A 15,349-nucleotide genomic window follows, 5' to 3' on the forward strand; every position below is an offset into this window, starting at 1 on the left:
TATTTCCTTCAAAGTCTTGTCTCCTTTCCTGGGGCCCAGTTAGCTTTCTTAAAGGCCTTCTGGAGTCTTGGTTTCAGTGGAGAAACTAAGGAGGAGGACCTGCCACCACAGTGGTGTGAGATGGGATGAATGAATCTGAGTCCAAGGGCTTATGCTTCAGCTTCCAGTCCACTTGTCTTCTCTATCTCTCTGAATAACCCTAGCTGAGGCTCCTAGCTTATATGCTCTACACTGAGTATAAACCAATCATTATATCACTAGGAAACCATTATTTGTTATGATTAAATCAATCACACTGAACTTAGAGAACTATTAAGCACCAGGCTAAACTAGATAACCATTGTCTCATCAATTCCACTGACTTAGCACCTCATAAGAATCCTCGTTTTTAAGTTCAGAGTTCTGGCCCATAACATCTAGTCATATGAAAAGGTACTCTAAATCACTATTGATCAGAGAAATGCCAATTAAGACAATTCTGAGGTACTACTACACACTTCTCAGATTGACTAAGATGACAGGAAAAGATAATGAATGTTGGAGGGGACATGGGAAAATGGGACACCGATACATTATTGGTGGAATTGTAAACGGATCCAACCATTCTGGAGAGCAATTTGGAACTATACTCAAAAAGTTATGGAACCGTGAATACCCTTTGACCCAGAAGTGCCTTTGCTGAGTCTGTATCCCAAAGAGATCATAAAAAAGGGAAAGGGATCCACATGTGCAAAAATGTTTGTGGCAGCCCTTTTTGTGGCAAGAAACTGGAAACTGAGTGGATGCCCATCAGTTGAAGAATGGCTGAATAAATTGTGGTATATAAATGCTATAGAATACTATTGTTTTATAAGAAATGACCAGCAGGATAATTTTAGGAAAGCCTGGAAAGATTTACATGAACTGATGCTGAGTGAAATGAGTAGAACTAGGAGATCATTGTACATGGCAACCACAAGATTGTACACTGATTTATTCTGACAGATGTGGTTCTTTTCAACAACAAGATGATTCAGACCAGTTCCAATGATTTTGTGATGAAGAGAGCCATCTATGACCAGAGAGAGGACTGTGGGGACTGAATATGGAGCGCAATATAGCATTTTCACCTTTTTTGTTGTTGTTTGCATTTTATTTTCTTTCTAATTTTTTTCCTTTTTGATTTGTTCCTGTGCAGCAAGATAATTGTATAAATATGTATGCATATATTGGATTTAACATATATATTTTAACAAGTTTACCATATATTGGATTATTTGCCATGTAAGGGAGAGATTGGGGGGAAGGGGGCAAAATTTGGAGCACAAGATTTTGCAGGGGTCAGTGTTGAACAATTATCCATGCATATGTTTTGAAAATAAAAGGCTTTATTTAAAAAAAAAAAAAAAGAGCTTTCAGTGTCACATAAAGGATTGGCAGTCTGAATCTGGAGGTAAAAGGGTACCATTGATATTTAAATAGGTAGATGTTAGTGTCAGATTGAAGCTTTAGGAAAATCCCATAGGCAAGCTGAGTAGAAAATGACTTGGTATGGGGAAAGATTGAGACAGACAGACTTCCCAGAAGGCTATTCCTATAGTCAGGCATAAAATGAAAAGGGCCCTTATCAGAGGTGGTGGCTACATGAGGAGTGCGGAGGGGACACCGAGGTAAAAATGACAAGATTCTACAAGAGATTGGATATAGGCGGTGACTGCCAATCAGGAATCAAGGATGATACTGATGTGAGTCTGGGTGACAGGGAGGATAGATGTGTCCTTGACATTAATTAGTAAGTTCAGAAGAAAAGAGATTTGAGGCAGAGGCATGCTCTCTGCCTCAAATGGAGGCATCCATTTGGATCAAATCAGTTCTCAATGATTAAGTGTTCATTTATATCTCGGAATTTGGTAGATGTGACAAATCAGGTTTGAGATATGTTGTTGAATGTGAAGGAGAAAATGTAAACATAACACCGAATACCTCACTGCACACAGAGAGACGTATACACTATAAACATAGATAGATTAGGTTAAACTTCAAAAACTGTATTGTAGGTTTATTTCCCCTCTCTCCCCTGATCTGGTTGTTAAACATTTACTAGAATACTGCTAGTTTGAGGGAAAGATAATGAGTTCTGTTTTGGACATGCCGACTGTAAAATGTCTATGGCACACTCAAGTTCAAGATATCCATGAGGCAGGTGGTAATTCAGAACTGGAGAAATTAGGGTTAAATCTGTTGAATACAGAATTATTTAGATGGAGATTATAACTGAATCCATGGGATCTATAAGATCACCAAGCAAGATTATAGAGAGAAAAAACAAAACAAAGTCCAGGATAGCACCTCAGAAGACAACCTCTGTTTATGGAAAGTTGAAGGTCCAGCAAAAAAAAATCGAAAGAAAGTTAATACAAGAAAAAGCACAGGGTCATCAACAATTCCAAAGGCTCCAGAGAGGGCAAGATGGATGATGACTGAGAAAAGGCCATTAGATGTGGCTATTATGGGACCATTCACGTACCTTGACCTTTTCAATCATCCCTCAATGAACAATCACTTCTCTTTCCAGGTCTTTGCTCTAATAAAAAGTGCTGCCATGAATATTTTGGCATGTACATGACCACTTCTTCTGGTTTTTACTTCCTGAAGTTATGCTCGCTTAGGGCCCCTTTTGCTGGGCAGCCCTTCGGATATCTGAGCACCGTTTATTCCATTACTACTATCTCCTCTCCTTCAGGTTAAACATTCTTAGTTCCTTCATCCTTATCATCCTGGTTATTCTTTATGGACACATAGCCACTTGTTGAGTCCCTTGAAATGTGGCACCCACAATTGGAATATAATACTCCATTGTTACCAGTTACTACAAGTGCTGGATGTACTACTGTCTCTTCTGCTCTGACTTCTATACATCAGTTGATGCAATTTAAGATGGCACCATCAGACCTCCTAGATCTCTATAGATTCAATTATCATGTAAATGAGTTTCTGATTTATTTAGCCAGCCCCGACCTTGTTTCAACAACTGCCTCTTGGGCATCACAACCTGAGTGTCCTATAGGCGCTTTAAGCTCCATATATCCCAAACAGAATTCATTATGTTTTTCCTCAAACTCTCCCCCTTGTAAACATTCCTGTTACTGTCAAGGTTCCCACCATCCTCTTGGGACCCAAACCTTCAGCTCAGGGTCATCTCTAACTCCTCACATTGCCTAACTTTTCCTTTCTGCCTTTAAAACATTTCATATATGTGTACCCTTCTTTCTAGTCGGACATGCCTCTAGTACCAATCTTCATTGTTACTTGTATACACTACAATACCTTCTAACTAATCTCTCCATCTCCAATGTCCTTCTATTACCTCCAAGATCCAATCCAAAGTCTTCTGTCTGTTCTTTAAAGGTCTTCAAAACCTGGCACATTTTCCCCTTCACAGCCTTTTTACACCCATTCCCCTTCAAGAATACTAGAGTCCAGCCACATTGACCAACTTGTAGTTCCTCATTTCGCAACTGGCTATACTATTTGGCACTTCCCTGACTTCTCCATCAGCCCCCTATAGGGTACCTCTCCCTCTCCTCTCCAGCTTCCTTTTATATGTTGTCTTCCCCTGTTAAACTATAAGGTCTTTCTTTTTCTTATCTTATGTGTTGCCCTAGCCCTTAGCATAGTTCCCAACATAACCCGTGCTCAGTAAATGTCCATTTGATGTGGGAAGAGAGTCTTTCCCAGGAAATGTAGATGCTCTTCTGGGCGAGGCTGTACCAGAAGAGCATCTACATCATATTGACTATTATTGACAACATCAAAGATTCTGAAACTGTGGGTCATGATCCCATATGGGGTCATGTAACAATACGGGAGTCATAAAATTATGATTTATTGTCAGTAAACATTTGATTTGAATATTTATTATATATCCCTATCCACTCAGGATTGCATAAAAATTTCACAGGAGAAAAGGAATGGAAAGAAAAAAAGTTTAAGAAGTCCTAGATTTGGGGCAGCTAGGTGGCGCAGTGGATCGAGCACCAGCCCTGAAGCCAGGAGGACCTGAGTTCAAAACTGGACTCAGACACTTAACACTTCCTAGCTGTGGGACCCTGGCCAAGTCACTAAGTCACTTAATCCCAATTGCCTCAGTTAAAAAAAGAAGTCCTAGTCACCCTATTTCCCATCTCCATCCTTTTGCACCTACTGTTCCCTATGTTAAGAATCCTGGACCCCCTCTCCTTTCTTATCCCCACCAGTACATCTGGGTTCCTTTGTTCTGAGATTAAGTTTCATCCACTCTGCATATATTGTGTATGCATCTTGTTATTTACATATTGTCTATATCCTTCAATAGCACCTGAGTTCCTCCAGAGCAGGGACTAGCTTTTTCCTTCTGTGTTTTGTTTTGCTTTTTGCCTTTCCTAGTATCCCCAGCACTTAGCACGCTGCTTCTAAGGAAACATCTCATAAAACCTTGATGACCTGATGACTGACTAACGTCCGGGTTATTGTCACATTGATGCGGTTTGAGTGGTCTAGATTCCTGGTGCTCTAGAGGTTAGTGGCAATAAGAGAGTTGTTAAGAATCCCCTTTCAATCGGCCGCAGGTTCTAGGAGTGAAAGATTTCACTCCTTCCCCAATTCTTAGTTGCGAAATGAAAGTTTATTGTTGGATAGAAATCGGTTTACCCGGAGACTGACTTCTATGGTGGCAGATCTATGGAAAATGGAATTTGGGGCCGAGAATGCAGTTCTCAGTAGACAGAAGGTCCTGGCAGCTGAGTGAGCTCCCTAGATCCATCTGCAAAAGATCTTAGTGGAGGGAAGCTTTTATAATGGGTATCTTTAATGGAGGCTGGGACAGCCCAAGCAGATCAGACCCGGGGCGGGGCTGGGACAGCCCAGGTTCTCAGGCTTAGATTCTTATCAGCCCGGATCTCCTATTGGAATTTAACAACACTTCAAAGGGGTGGTTTTTGACCAGGATTTTTAATTGAATCAAAGGTCCTGGCATCCTGGAAAGATCTGGGGAGGATATGCTCCCCGAGAGGGGCCGAGAGTCTGAAAGGGATCAGAGACTAAAAGGAAATAGTTTCTTTAAAGGGACCACAACCTGCTTCAACATCACACTGCTAATTCATGTTGATCTTGTTTTAGGCACCTAAGTGCTTCTGTGACTACAGGGTGGCGCCTAGAGTTGGCAAAATCCGAGTTCAAATTGGATACTTACTAGCTGCTGTGACCTTGGACAATTCAGTTAGTTAGCTTCTGTTTGCCTCAGTTTCCTCAGCTATAAAATGGCAAATCATAATAGCACCTCTCTTCCAGAATTGTTGTGAGGCTCAAATAAGATAATATTTATCCAGGATTTAGCACACATTGTTGGCATTATGTAAATGTAAATGGCACTAGGAAAGTAATTTGTACCTTGGCTAGTCCTATAGAAATGCTTAGTCCCTTCCTCCAGTTCTTTTCAAAGTGCTTACAAAGGTCTGGCTTTGAAGTCCAGCTCAAAGTTTCCATCTTTTTCAGGGCCTCAATGTGTTCACCTTTACAAATAAAGAAATAACTGAAAACCAAACCAAACCAAACAAATAAAATCATAACCAAGCTGGGGAGGGAGGCAGAATCCGATAACACATGTAAGATCTCTCCCAGTTCTAAAAATGTGTGAGCCCGGCCACACAAGCACATGGGGTCAGTCTCCCTTGCCACGTGGTTTCAGGAAGCTCCCACAAGCAGGATGCTCCCCTGCTCAGGAACCCTAGGAGTTCAGCCCCTCCAGCCTGCGGCCAGCAGCTCAGGCTTGCACCACTGGCCAATGGGAATTACCTGCTCCCAGCATTTTACTTTCTTGGGGAGTCCTGAGAAGAAAACCTTTAAGTGTCTGCTTCCATATGCTAATCAGACCTCTAGCCAGCTGGCTCCAGCTAGAAAGTCCTCGGGGATTCATAATCTAAATGACGTCTACCACCTGAGGAAGTGCCGCCCCATTACCCCCCCCCCCAACACACACCCCCCCCTCCCTCCATGTCAACCATGTCAGTTTGCATCCTTTGCAATACACAATCTGGTCTGGAGATGGCGCTTTTTGATCATGTCTTTTTCAGTCATCACCATTCAAAACTGGGAGTTTTGCCTTTCTTGGGAAGGAATGCCGTTTCCCCACCCTCCTCTTCTCCCTGTGAGCTCTGACTCCCTTTTTCTGGCGCTCCCCTATGGCATTTCCTCTCGAAGGAACAACTGGAGACCCAGAGTTAGAGCCCAGAAGAGGCTGAGCTTCAGGCCCCTTCCCCATGTGCTTGGGAAAATGTAAACAGTGACTCAGCCTGTTAGAATGTAGTCTATGTGAAGCCTGCTAAGGAGGGGCGATTGGGTCCCAAATGGGGTCTTTACATCTATGATGGGAGGCCTAAAGGGACCTTGCAAAGCACTTAGGCATTTTGCAGAACAGGAAACAGAGGCCCACAGTCGCGCAGATACTTACAACCAAAGATGAGACTGGAACCCAGGTTCTCTGGCTGGAGAGCCGACCTCTCAGAGCTTCATTTCCCTCTTTTGGCAAGTGCTGTTTCTATGTTGCCTCTTCATTTTTACCTTTCTTTGGGTCCTCATGCTTGCACAGTCTCAACTCTTAGTAGTTGTTCAATCGATGTTTATTGACGGCCAACTTTACCCGAAACAAAGGGTTGTGGAGAGGCTGAAATTGATCAAATGCCGAGTTTGTGGGTAAACTCTGAGCCTCCGATTCCAAAAATCAGTGATTTGGGGGTCTTATCGGCCTGAGGCAGATTATAACCCACCTGTGACCTGGTAACAGAATGCTAAGAACTTATTCCAGACACAGAATTTAAAGCCAGGACTTTTTCCCCCCTGGAGGACAAGTAGGTGGCACAGTGTCCACAAGATAGTTAACGTAGCTTTGTGACTCTGGGGAGTCACTTAATCCTGTTTGTCCCCAGTTTCCTCATTTGTAAAATGAGCTCAAGGAGCAAAACCACCCAAATAGGGTCACAGAGCATTGGCCATTACTGAAAAGATTAAAGAACAATGTGTTCCCAACTCTATACCCAGGACTCTATCTACTGTGCTCTGTTCCCTTTTGGGAGGGGAAGAGTAGTTGAGGGAGAAAGGAAGAGGAAGAAAAAAGGAGAGAGGAGAAGAGAGAAGAAGAGAGGAAGGGGAGAAGAGAATGCCATGTCCATAGTGTTTGGCTGTTATGAGCCTGAGTACTTTATGCTTCTGATTACAACATTAATGCAAAGAAAAATCTTCTTGTCTTTATAACGTCTCCTAGACCTGGGGAGTCGCATAGGTTCCAAAGATAAGGCGAATACTAGCCCCAGCCAACAGCTAGCCCATGGTGGTGGCTTAATAATGATGAGGATAATAACAACATTTATAGAAAACTTTAATAAATACAATTTTGCAAAGCACTTTACCAGTCTTACCTCATTTGACCCACACAACAACCCAATGAGTAGGTGAGTAAGTGCTTATAAGTCCTGATTTTATAGAGGAGAAAACTGAGACTTAGAGATTTGGCCAGGGTTTTACTGCTACTATCTGAGGCCAAAAACACACTTGTAATTAGGTCCCTCCCCTTCTCAAGAAACTCCAGTACCTACCTGCTACTTCTGGGATCAAATACAAACTCTTGGGTTGCCTTGTAAAGCTATTCCTCTTGGGACCCTGCCTCCTCTTTTCCGATTTTTCTCACCTTCCTTACTCAAGGTTCCTCCTGCCAGTAGACTTTGTCCATTCCTCCAGTTACTTTTGTCTCCTGGGATGATTTTGCATTTATTCTGTATGTGTCTGGGTACCATGTTGTATTTCCAAGGACAATGGTGGCAACTTGATTTTTGCCTAGTGTCTCCTGTGCCTGTTCAGTCCATGCCCCAGATTTCTCAAAACATCAGATCAACTTCAATTCTTTCCCAAGGTAAAAACTTCCAGGCTACTAGCTTTCTTTGTCTGAAATTTCTTAACCTATTGATCTCTGGGTCCAAACCTCATTGAGGCAGAAACTCTTCACCCTCAGGTTCCTCACTCTCAGAACTGAGAAGTTTACAGCTTTAGGCCTTTATTTGTTACTTTTCTTTTGCCACTTTTCCATACACTCCCATATCTGTTTGCTTTTTCACAGAGATTACAAGAATAAAGAAATCTAATCCAGACATGATACACAGAGGTACAGGGTTCCCAGACCGATAATCAGAAGCAGCTACAAGAAACCCACTGAATGCTTACCAACTTGATCAAAGTTACCTGTTTCTTCCAGAAATTTGTCAGGAGTCGATGAGTGCTCCATCAAGCTTCAGGGAACATGACCTATTGTTCTCCATCCTCTTACTTTCTTGTCTGTTTATGAGTTAGCATCTTGTTCCCAGAATGCTCTCTGTCTCAGCTTTACCCAACTCCAGTTATCTCTGTTTTTTTTTTGTTGTTGTTTTTTTTTTTTGTTTTGTTTTGTTTTTGCATTTTTAGCTTAGTATAAAAGCATCAGCTAATCAGGAATTGCTATTAGGTTCCACTTGGAGGAAGACTGGCCTGGACCAATAATTAAAGGGCAGTTTTTTCCCTGGACAAGGCAAAGACAGAATATTAACTAGTACAATGACCCAAAGGACCAGGCTGGATTTATTAGCAGGTTGATTACTGAACATCAATATTGAAAGGTTGCGACTTGATTAACCATGAGGAAGTTCAAAGCTATGGATTACTGCCAAAGTTGAAGGGATAGCACAGAACTGAAAAGCTGCTCCCTGAGAACTTAGGTGCATGTTCTTCCACCTGGTGCTAATGCCCTGAATGGTGCCAGATAGAGCACAAGGGAAGTTCTGTGAAAGAACATTTGGCTAGGAATCAAAAATTCTAAGTTTTGGTCCTCCTTTTGACACTAACTAGTTTTGTGACTACTCTGTGCTTCAGTTTCCTTATCTAGGAAATGAAGGGATTGACCTTTACAGCATCACAGAATCACAAAAACCACAAGTCAGAGTCAGAAGGGACTCCATCTAGTCCAAGACACACTTGAACATCCTCTCCAACACCCTTGACAGAATCCATCATCGCTTTGAGAATTTCTGGCAATGGAAGACTCACCTGCTACAGTCCACTTCTGGACAATTCTAATTATTGGGAAATGTTAAACTCCAATCTACCTCTCTTCAACTTCCAATATTTGCTTCTCCTTCTGCTCTCTGGCTATGAAATACAAATTTGAATCTTTATTTCCCTCAATGACCCTTCAAATAATTGAAGAAAATTATCCTTTTTGCTCTTAATCCTTATCTTCTCTTGATTAAACATCCCCAGCTCCATCAACTGATCATTGTAGTGTCCACAACTGAATACAATGCTCGATGTGATTGAAAATATCTATTCGTGGAGCCTAAAAATGTGAAACCTTTGTTAGGTGTTTTGTCATACTGTTGACTTCAAATCTTGAACTTCAGGTCTGCTAAATCAAGGCTTCTTAAACTTTTTCCATTTGTGACTCCTTTTAGCCTAAGAAAATTTTATGTGACCCCAGGTACATGGCTATATAAGACAGGTATGCAGATCAAAAGTTTTCTAATAACCAATCATAATTTCATGACCCACGATGCTACCCACAGTTTAAGAAGCTTTGTTCTAGCTAATCTATAAATCTCTGTTAACTGACTCTTGTCCAACAATACTTCAACAAGTACTTATGCGGTTGATTTTTTTAACCAAGCATAGGAATTTACATTTCTTCTCATTTAACTCTTTCTTTGCTCCATTCCACCATTCCAGTCTATTGAAACTTTTCCGGGATCCTAATTCTGTCATTTAAAATATTTGCAACTTCTTATTGTCTGCAAATTTTCTAATCATTTCATCAAATAATAAAATGCTGAACAAAACAGGACCAAAACCAGAAACCTGTAGGATTCCACTAGAGACCTCCCTTCCAGTTCTGATCAATCCATTAATTAGTACTTTGGTTAAATGCAATCATTTCATTTGGTGATATGCTCCCTGAAAATCACAGATGTTCAGTCAGAAGGAATCTCAGAGGTCATTCAGTCAGGCAGTCAGTCAACTAATGTTTAATAAGCGTCTACTATATGCCAGGTATTATGCTGAACTAATTGGTACCTAAAGAAAATCCCCATCACAACATGTTTGATAAATGTTCACCCAGCTCTGGAAGTCCTTGGGTGAAAAAGAACCTACTACTTCTTGAGGTCATCCATTCTGTTTCTGGATGGGTAGAATTTTTAGAAGTTTTTTTTTTTTTTTACAACTCTCAATTTATCCAGTTTCTACTTCTACCCAGTGCTCCCATTTTGTCTTCCTTTGCCAAACTGGACAAATCCCTCCCACATGAAATACACCACACTCTTCCTCTCAAATTACACATAATGATGACATGAATCCAAGGCCCTTTGCCATTTTGGTTGCCCTTCCTCTAGATTTTCTTCTGAATGAATGAATATTATTTCTGAAATGCAGCAGTCAGAAATGAATAGAATACCCTGAATATAGTCTGAGCAGGGAGAGCAGATTGAAACATGACTGCCACTTCCTTTGTCCTGTCTCTCTTATTCCAGTCTAACATTGCATTGCTGGACTTCAGCCTCCCTGCAGCTCCCAAGTTCCAAACTCCAGGGATCTACCAGCTGCCTCCTTCTCCATAGTAAGAGATGACAATTCTATACTCCTGACCCTTGAAGATAGTTTTTGAAAACAAAACTGAAACAAGATTTATGTAACTCTGCTGCCTATTATCATCATTCTGCCTCCACCCAGCAGTGGCTCAGTCCTTTCTCTGAGCTCCTTTATTCCCCAATATAACTAAAACCAAATCTCTTTGGGGTTCCCCTTTGGTTTCCTAGCCAGCTTCAGCTTATGCTGAGTTTTTATAGTCCTGCTCCTCATATTCTAGGACTGAGTCACATGTATGTTATTTGTCTTGGTATGTAGCCTTATTTCCATTCTCTGCATATCTCTTGAAAATATGAATTAGCCTAGTATTCCTTTTGCATTCACATTGTTGTCTTTAGATAATACCTCCTTTGCTCATCCTTAGGATTATTTCTCTTTAGCTCTTTAGAATTTTAATTTTTGAGACCATCTTGTCCTTGCTAGTCAGTCTTCACTCTTTGAATTATAGTTCATAGCAACTGGAGGGATTTGGGGGGGAGGAGGGAGGGTTGGGCATAAATCACAAATCGGGGGAGAGAAAGAGTTCAAAAACCATTTATTATTTTTTTTCCGCTCCTAGTCATTCTATCTATCTATCTATCTATCTGTATGTTTCTTTCTGTCCATCTACTCACACATGTATATACATGCAAGTTGGGGGCAGAAGGAGGAGAGAGGGGAAGCTTTATGGTTGATACAAAAGACAGCCCAAATACAGGAGCAGTACTTTGGGAGAGGATGATGCCTGCCTTCCAAAGAGTCTTATCTTCACCACTGTGGAGGCCATGAGGGGAAGGGAAACAGAAAAGCATCCAATAAGACCCTGGGGCCTTGAAGGCTTAAGGAGAGCTGAATGGTGGCCCTGGCTGGATAAGGATTCTCACAGAAAGGTAGAATACGCTCCTAGAAGTCCTCACTCTGGTACCCTGGGGAAAGGCTCTCTTTGCCCAGTATGGGTTATAGCATAATCAAAGAATCATGAAGGTCCTTGCCAGCTTCCAAATGTCTCCAAATCTCATAAATAATCAGTTTCTTTTGCCACCTACGGGGACATTCTCAGTATAAAAATGATTGCTGTACCACAGAACATTGTTATTTTTTAAAGCATATGAACATATAATCATGAAGCAAAATATCAAAAGCCTTTCTTCATGAAATCATGGGGTTTAATATTGTCAAGGACTTAGAAAACGTCCTTGTCCCAGGCACTGTGCATTGACCTTTAGCTTACCATTTGTCACAAAAATATAGAGAAAGTTATTTTGGATAATAGACTTGCAAATCCTATAGTTTGGTTTATTTTTTCCTAAATGAAGAAAACTATTCACCTGTTGGGTTGGCAGTAGCCAGATGCCAAGTGAAGCTGGAAGTTTTAAAAAATAAATTACATTTCTTTAAATTTGACATAAGCAATTCCAGCCCAGGCAGCTGAGATTTGCGTGCTCTTGGGTTAGAGATTAAAGTCAAAGCAGTAAAGTGTTCTATTCTTCTAAAAACGCTATAAGCATATTGGTTTATTAGCTTGCTGATACCATGTGATTTTCAGATATTAGAATAGTTAGCACTAAAAAAATCAAAAGCTTAGCAATTCGTAGCGCAGAGCTTCTTCCAGTGGGGTAAAACCTTCAGAAACAGATTAGGATTAACAACATTATGTGGTAGAAATGCAGGTAGCTCCTTTGGTGCAAATTCATTGAAATGGGTGATGCCATGTTCGTGGCTTTGCCCACATGAATCTTTGTGACGTGTTTTCCAGCCTGGACTCAGCAACTGCTTATCTGGACCTGCACTCAGAGCTCCGGAGAGACACTCTAAGAAACACTGGTGCCACCCCCCCCACCCCGGTCCTTTTTAGTACAGGGCACTGGAACACACAGAATAAGCCCCTAAAACTTGAGGGATTTGGGGGGGAGGAGGGAGAGTTGGATATAAATCACAAATGTGGGGGAGAAAGAAGACAAAAAAACCATTTATTAGGCACCCAATATGAACCATGCATTGCACGAAATGCTTTACAAATATGACCTCATTTATCATCCTGACAATTTGGTGAGGAAAGCACTCCTTCTAACTCCATTTTACAGAAGCAGAGACTGAGGCACCCTGAGCTGATATGACTTGGCCAGGATCACACCGTCTGAGAGGGGATTGATACCCAGGTCTCCCTGCCTCTGGGCTCTTTGGTACTTAGTAGTGAGCAGTGGAATAGCAAGAATTGGACCAGGATGCTGGGAATTTGAGTTCCAGCTTTGCTGTGAACTAACTACCTGTGGGACCTTTGAAAATGGCTTAGCCTCTCTGGGACTCGTGTAAAGTGGAAGGACTGGATAATGAAAGTGAAGAGTTTAGAGGTGTGAGGAACCCCCAGCAATGAGCTAACGCACCCTCTCATATTCTAAATAGGGAAACTGCCACTACTCTGTCGAAAGAGTAAATAGCAGAGCTGAGATCTGAACCCAGGTCTTCAAACTCCAAATTGAGGATCTGCAGTAAAGTGAAACAATCTGAAGAAATTAATTTCTTTGTTTAGGACATACACATCTGGCTAGTCCTCTGGTGTTCGTGAAGGGGAGGGAATAGGAAAGGCCTTTCGCTACACTATCAATTGGATTAGAATGGAAAAACAACTCTGGCTCCTGAGCATGGTGCCCCAATAACTTCTCCACAAAGAGCTGGCAAAGTTCAGAGCCTGCTGAAAGACCGTGAGGGGAATGTGCCAGTCTAGTTACTGAAGTGATCCTCCAAGGCCTTCCCAGGAGCTTTTTTGCTGCCAGATCTCAATTCCACAGGTCAGCTCCCCCTTCCCACCTGCCCAAGACAGTTACCCAGAGGAAGGGGGCCATGTTGATACTGCTTCTCTCCAAATTTCTCTCCAAAAGCTTAAAATTTACTCCTAAGGCAGTTTGTGTTGAGCAGATAGTACTTTTCTTCTCTCTTGTCTTCCTTCCTTCCTTCCTTCCTTCCTGATTAAATTGAGTTGTTTTTGCTTATGTTTAAGGTACCAGCCCATTGATTTATTTCATAGAGGCCCCTCTCTCTCTCTCTCTCTCTCTCTCTCTCTCTCTCTCTCTCTCTCGTTCCTCCTTCCCTCTCTCCCTCCCTCCCTCCCTTCCTTCCTTCCTTCCTTCCTTCCTTCCTTCCTTCCTTCCTTCTTTCCTTCCTTCCTTCTTTAAGACTAGCCATTGTCTTGAGAAACAATCCCTGTGGAGCTGTAGCCTGGCAATGGGACCTGCTAGTGCTACAGCCACAGGTACTGAAGGCTCAGAAGGGTCTTGTCAACAAAGTCCCTGGCACTTTCAAATGATCCATGATCAGAAATGATATAATTTTGTCAGTGGTGATGACATTAAAGAAAAGACCTTACCATTGACTCCTGTGCAATCCCTAAGGGATCATGGGACATTTCCATGTGACTGGCAGCTGACACCTTCCCTATGTGCCATCTTATCATTAGAAGAGAAGCTTCATGAGAGCAAGGAATGTGCCTTTTGTTGTTGTCTGCCCAGAACTTAGCAAAGTGTTTTGCACAATCCTACTTAATGTTTCATTCATTTGTTCATTCATTCATTCCAAGGGAACAAGCACACACACACACACATGTGTGGTTGTTTACATGTGTGTGTTTACATGACATATACATATATGTATGTTTCATGTAAACACACACATGTCCATATTCATATATGTATATGTGGGATCTTTCATACTTACATACAAAATTATTTAACAAATAAAATAGAGATAAACTTTTTGATGACCTGCTGCTTACTATCATATGAAGATTCAAACAGGGAGATATATGATTACCATATGATATTCAGTTGAATAGGCAATTTCTACAGCTTATCCAACGATATCTAAAATTTTATTATAATAGAATAAAGAAGAAAAGGATGAATTATTTTGTGGAGGATGAAAAGTTCTTATGATGACCCCAAGATTGTCCCTCAAAGTAAAGTTCATCTTTTGAACACTGAACTCATTCCTCTACTGCTGTACAGCTGTGAGTCATACATACCACAGTCTCAGAAGAATTTAAAATTGAGAACCATTCCAAGGGAAATAGAGAGGAACTCAGTGGACATGAACAGGCTTCTAGGCTTGGAAATTATACAGGGAATGATGTAGAAGAAGCAATATGAAAGATGTCATGAAAGAAAGGTATGAATAAAAAAAAAACACAAGAGGGTTATATGATGAGAGTATAAACAGAGAATGGGCCAAGTACTCCATTACTATGACACAAGAGGGTCAAGAAACGCTCTAGTCTATTGGATGGGCCCCCTGGTGACCTGCTGGGAGACAGCAGAGAATGGGCAGACACAGATGGACTATAGTTTGTATCACTGGAGCAAACAGCACATCAGCAAGCTCTTAAAGCCATCACAGGATTTTTTTATGTTTTTACATTTTTGCCACTGTCTATTTCTATCTACCTCCTACCAGAACCCTTTCTTGTAACAGAAAAATAATTAAGCAAAAAAAAAAACCCCTGACCCAATGAGATGATACATATATAACACTGAATGCCTGGAGTCTACTAGCCTTTTGGAAGCAAGATTAGTTATTACATTCAGCTGAAGTCCAGTAAGGCTTAATGTCCTCCTGAATCTTTGCTCTTTGTCACAAATCAAATTAATTCTCATCATGCATCTCCCACTCCTACTTTTAAATTTCTCAGTAAAGTGTTTTCTAT

This window comes from Sarcophilus harrisii, chromosome X (assembly GCF_902635505.1).
Source record: "Sarcophilus harrisii chromosome X, mSarHar1.11, whole genome shotgun sequence".
In the NCBI taxonomy this organism is placed as follows: Eukaryota; Metazoa; Chordata; class Mammalia; order Dasyuromorphia; family Dasyuridae; genus Sarcophilus; species Sarcophilus harrisii.